The following is a 6035-nucleotide window of genomic DNA, read 5'->3' as shown; positions in this document are numbered from 1 at the left end:
TCCTGTTTCCCTCAGCTTTTTCATCTGTAAAATGAGCTGGAGAAGGAAATGAGCAACTTACTCCAGCATTTTTGCCAAAGAAACCTCAAGTAAAGTTATGATGAGTCAGATAGGACTGAAAATGTCGGAACACAATAAAAAGAGAATGGAAGATCAAGAAGTAAAAGCAACATTTATAAATGTCTTTTTAAGGACTTTGGTGTAAAAGAGCAAGAGAAATATAGAAAAATATCTCGAGAGGATGGAAGGGCAAAGTGAAAGGATTTTGTTTTTGTTTTTTTAATGGTGGCAGAGGGATATGGACACATTTGTAGATAAAAGCTGGAGGATATGGGCAGATAAGACAAAAAAGATAAGAGAAATGGTAATATCTCACACTATACCAAAAAGAACTGAGCCCATTTGTCATTGGCTCCCTCTTTTCCCTTTCTCTATTTCTTATCGGACATCTCATTTACATCATCTCCTACACTTTCCTTTCTTCTAGTCTTTTATCCACTTGATCCCTGTAATAAATCTGTGATGGACATTTTTAAAAAGTGGATGTTTTTAATATATACATTTTCCCCTTATGAACTTAATAACCACCAGTCAATAAACATAAAAATAACAGATAAATGTATAGTTAGGAATATCTTGAATCCCCAAAACACTATTACCTATAATTTCTTTCTGTATTACCTAGAATGCTTTTCCTTTTTTCTATGTTTTAATGGTCACATTTTGTATAAATTCTGAGGCTCCACCTTGTTCTTGTTCTTTTGCTCTTGTGAGCATGCTGGGTTAGTAACTTTTTAGTTAGCTTTTTGGGGTTATTTTATTATTAATAAAATTTTATAAAATATAATATTTAGTTCTTGGATATTAATTTTAAATCCACATAAAGAAGAACAGCAAACAGAAATGTGTGTGAGAAAGTGAAAGGAATAGTGACTATAATAATTGGTTGGATTTGCTCGTCTCCATTTTTCCAGGGATTTCTGATACATTTTTGCAAGTATAAGCTAAGCTTGAGTAAATAGGGACAAACTGCACTGTGTCCTAACTCTACCAACTGGCCCTGGACTAAGAACAATCCTAGGACCTTTTCCTGACAAAACAACCATTTTCTCACCTGAAGGGACTCCAGAGATTTTCAGATTAGATTATCATTTAATTTCCTCAAGACCCCAAAAGTCATTCCAAGGAGTTACTGCCAATAATTTGCTGTTGCACCTGTTGCTAAAGCAACTATCTTCTTTTTTCTCTTCCTCATCTTTCAAACTATAAAAGCTGGCTAATTTCTGTATTTAATGTGCTCCTTTCCTTAGGAGAGGGGTTCCCGCATGCAGGCTCATTCTGCAGAGAGGAATACATGAAAAAACCTTTTCCTTCTTCATGGGTTTCTAGTATCCTTCTATCACTCATGTAGACTATGGGGCTGTGGGGTGAGACCCTTGGGAAGATAGTGGGTTAACATATGTGAAACTAAGACCTTCTTTGCTTGGTGTCTCAAAAGACATCTAAGGTTTTCTTCCACTTCCCCGGGCACCCTACCAGAATGGAGCTAATGCAATAAAGGTGATGGTAGTAACAATTTTTGAAGACCAACTAGAAGACTGGAAAGAAAGAACCTACTAGACAAAGAAGAGGCTGCACTCTTTTGGAATTGAAATACACAATAGCCATGTAGTAGACCCTGAAAAGAAACAGTTTGTGAACTTCCCAATTAAGCTTGAATATTTTAGCCTCTCAACTGGGGGGGGGGGGGGAGGGAGGAAGGCTGGATAAGACTGTCTAAGCAAGGAGAACAGGGGAATTCTCAAAAGCAAAATATTGTTAAAAAAAAAAAAGTGTGGAGTCTGTCTAGCCCAGACCATCCCTCCTGCCCCAGTCCTGCGGTCCTCATTTGGCCTTAAGCTTCACCTGTGCAGCCTTGAATAGCTCTGTCAGCCAGGGTAAAATGAGACCCTGCAGCATCTGGGCGCTGTGAGGCAACTAAATGGTCCCCCTGGCACAGAGTTTGAGTGGCAGGAAGGAAGGTCCCAGACTCCTTCCGCTTCGAAAGTCCCATGGCCAGCATGAAGCCCCTCCACCTGCAAAGGTTCCACTCCCTACGATTGTACTACAAGTTCGAGAACTACAACCATCCTCCATTGCAGAAACTCTGGATTCAAGTACCAGACGCAAGTGGACAGAGAGATTCTGTTGCATCTCTACGACATAGGAAACAACAGGAAGAGCCTCCCTCCCCCACGTCATCCCCCTTGCTGAAAGGCATGTTTGCCTTTTTGGCCAGTCGGAAGTGTTCCTGGGGAGGGACTTGTTCGGGATTCAGCGGCTATTTAGAGCACTAACAGAGAAAGGATTTCTGGCTTTGTGCCTAGAAGCCAAAGGTCTGGTAGGCTTGAAGGATTTTCTGTCCTCCTACTTTCAAACTGGTCCTTTTCCTCCAGGCCATTAGGAAGCTCTGGATTTAAAGATCAGTGGGAAGGTGGTGTCTGTGAGGATGGGGAAGTTTCACAACTGCAAGGATGTGCCACTCCACATGAGCTTCAGCCCTTTGGAGAAGCTGTCTTCAAGACTTCGATCTTGAAACGATGAAAAGTAACATCTGGTGCTCCTTGACTATGCAGTTGGGAAGCATGATTGACTTAAGGTTCTGCTGCCCTTTTTCAGGTGGTCTGGATTCTAGCTCAGTGATTGAAACCCTCTTGAAACAGCTGAAAGAAGGGGAAGTCTCCTACCCAATCCAGACCTTTGCAATCAGCATGGAAGATAGCTCATATGTATTGGCTGCTCAAAAAAGTGGTGTCTCATTTTGGGAATGAGCACAAAGAGGTTCTCTTTAGTTCTGAAGAAAGCATCCAAGTACTGGATGAAGTCATCTTTACCCTGGAGACTTAGGACATCACAACCATCTGAACTTCCACTGGCTTGTATCTGGTCTCCATGTTCATTGGAAAGCCAGAGAAAGCTCTGATGACCTCACCCAGGGTTATATCTTTCACCAGGCACCACTCCCAGAGGAAGAGAGCTAGACTTCAGAAGGAGCTCTATCTCTTTAACTTCCTGCTTATTCACTGGACCACTGCTAGCTGCGCATAGCCTCTAGCAGCCTGTAACATTTCTGGATCACAAATTTACCTCCTATGATCTGTCCCTGACCCTGGAACTCTGGATCTCAAAGAACTGGATTGAGAAACATCTTCTGAGAGAGGCATTTCAGGGTTTCAGCCTGTTGCCCAAAGAGGTTCCCTGGTGACCCAAAGAAGCTTTCAGAGGCAGACTGACCCTCAAGAAGTCCTGGTTCCAATGGCCAATGTGTTAGAAAACAGATAAATTTTTCATGTTTCCATTCAGAAGAATGGATTCAGAGAAGCTGATGAGGAACTATAAGATATCTAAGAAGTGGCATCTCTTTCTTGATCACCAGATTCTAGCCTTAGGTCAACTAGATGGCATGAAAATTTGCAAAAGATCTTCAAACTATATGAATGTAAAGCAAAGCATTTAGGAATAAAATAATACAATTTATACTTAGAGTTTGATGTTCCATAAGTTAAAGTCAGGAATGAAAATTTAGAAACCATTTTATTTTTTTTAATTATTTCCTTCAGGAGGAAGGGTAGCATATAAACACAAGCACACAATCATTAGTTATAGTTGATGTAGCATTTATTAAATAGATGATGTGCAGCTAGAAGGGCACATACATTTTAATAGTGACTACTATGTGCCAGGCACTCTTCTGACCTTCTGAGAGTTTTTTTTACAGTTATTTCATTTGATACTCAAAATAACTCTGAATGGTTGGTGGTGTTATTATCCCCATTTTGCAAGCAGTAAAACTGAGAACAGAGGTTATGTAACTTGTCCAAGGCCAACAAAAAAGTAAGGCTGGATTTGAACTCAGATCTTCTATATATGAATATTTTTACAAAGCTTTTTCCACACAACTATATGAAGTAATAATATATAACCCTATGAAGTAATAATAATTGACACTTATGTAGCACTTCACATCTGTTATCTCATTTGAGCTTCATAACAACCCTAGCAATACAATAGGCCACATTTCCTTCATTTGCAGAGTTTGTGTGAGAAGCCAGTAAGAGAACAGATAAAAATCCGAGACTCCTCTTTTGACGCCTTTTGTGTTCCTTGTGATTTCTCCTTGAAAAGTAAGGCCTTATTGAAAAGCTTTAAGTTCCTAGCTAACCAACAGTTAAAAGGTTAACATTCTTCCTCTTTGGTCAGAAATTCAGCCAAGGTCAAAATCTTAGTTTATTTGGGGCATTTGCCGCTGAGAAAAGTATTCTCAGAGGCTTGGTAATAACAAATATAGCTGAAAGTCCAGCCTGGTTCTTATCTTCACCTTGAAGCTTCTAAGCCTGTTGTATTATCTATGTTAAAAATACAGCTCTTGTGTAGTTGTGGGAAACTATCCTTGTGCTTCTGGGTGAAAGGGAGTTTGAATTTCTTATATAATAAACTTGTGACTCAATGGCACTTCAGAGAAGTAGCTATGAGTTAACAGTCAAGATCTTCTCCCATGTCCATTATTTCCTTATGTTATGATTAAAAATGATGAGGGCTGAGATTAAAAGAGAGAATAATATTTTAATAAAAGCCATGCTGATAGAGATAAACTGACCACGCGTCTGTAAGAAAAATCTATTCCAACCTCACCTCAGCCATTTACCTTCCTCTCTCCTCGAGCTCAGGTAACTAAAAAGGAAGTCCCAAGTCACTCCCCCTACTTAAAATAGTCCCTCACCTTTAATACGTCATCCAAAACAGGAAACCCATGAAACCTGTTGGACCACGGGAAATGTAGTTTTAAGGACTCCCACAGGTCCACAGAAGTTTGTCAAACACTATATTGAGGTTCAATCCTTCCAAATAGAACCCCAGGTGATTTTAACTAACACATTACCCCCCTATGATCCTTTGGGAGATAAATCTCCCCAATGGATCAGGAAAATATAATCAAATTAGAGTTTACAATAATTTAGAGATAAAAGGGAGAAAGAACAAAACCAATGTTCGGTACATTGACAAAAAACCATTAAGGGGGCAGTCCCCCTTTCTGGCATAAACTGTCCATTCAAAATAAATGCATCCAACCCCATAGTTCAGATCAACTGTGCCCCAAAGTTCGAATTGGATCTTCATGATCCAGTGAAGGTTCTTCAGGCATCTTTTGGTGCCTCCACCAAACAGGTTGTTGTCTGGATTCTGGGGAGATGGCAAAATCCTTATCCTTAAATTACTTTCAAAGAATTTAAATTTTACATTATAGATTATAAAACATACATTTCCTTCTGAGAATTAACATTACCCCCCTGAGTTTACTTCGAAAGGAGTAAAAATTGACTTGCAATATAGATTATAGTTCAGACATTATGATTATAAAAACTTAACACACACCTGTCCGGGTCCAGCCAGACGCAACTGGGGTGCACGAGGGGCGACCACCTAAGGCTCCACAGGGGGAGGGAGGGAGAACCTCGCACGCAAGAGACACGAGTCGTACAGATGTTGGCAAGGTTCCGTTTATTGACTGTGCAGGCAAGGTTTATATAGAGAAAAAGGGGGACGGCTATAGTTGGCAGGAGTTTTTACTGCTGTTGGACCTGCCAAGCCTGAGTCCAGGTACTGTCACGGATACGGTTTTTACTGCAGAAGGTCTTTGACAATATTCTCTTTCAGGGGGGCCTGTTTGCCGGGTTGTGCAAACTTTACCTGGTCTTTGGCACACACCCCCCTGAGGAAAATATTTAACTAACACATTATCCCCTGAAAAAGTCAGCCGAGGATGCATGGCTAAGTGAGTCACGGGGGTGCATGAAATCAACTGGCAAAAGAAATAATAAAAAAAAAAATAAAAAGAATAAAATTAAAAAAAAAAAAAGAAAAAATTAACTTGTGAATGAAATGTAAAATGTGCAAAAACAATGTAGGGGAAATAAACAGGCCTTTGATTCAAGGCCCAATGAAAGCGATTTAAACAGTATGCTATATAACCCATTTAGGGCCAAGGATGCAGAAAA

At 40.0% G+C, this 6035-nt stretch overlaps 1 pseudogene; it reads left to right on the top strand.

The window, feature by feature from the left end:
• Positions 1-2051: 2051 nt before the first annotated feature.
• LOC123250337 lies at positions 2052-5678 on the top strand (annotated as a pseudogene).
• Positions 5679-6035: the final 357 nt, after the last annotated feature.

Source organism: Gracilinanus agilis, chromosome 1 (assembly GCF_016433145.1).
Source record: "Gracilinanus agilis isolate LMUSP501 chromosome 1, AgileGrace, whole genome shotgun sequence".
In the NCBI taxonomy this organism is placed as follows: Eukaryota; Metazoa; Chordata; class Mammalia; order Didelphimorphia; family Didelphidae; genus Gracilinanus; species Gracilinanus agilis.
Note: the sequence above shows the minus strand (reverse complement) of the source record. Positions and strands in the feature narration are given on the sequence as shown.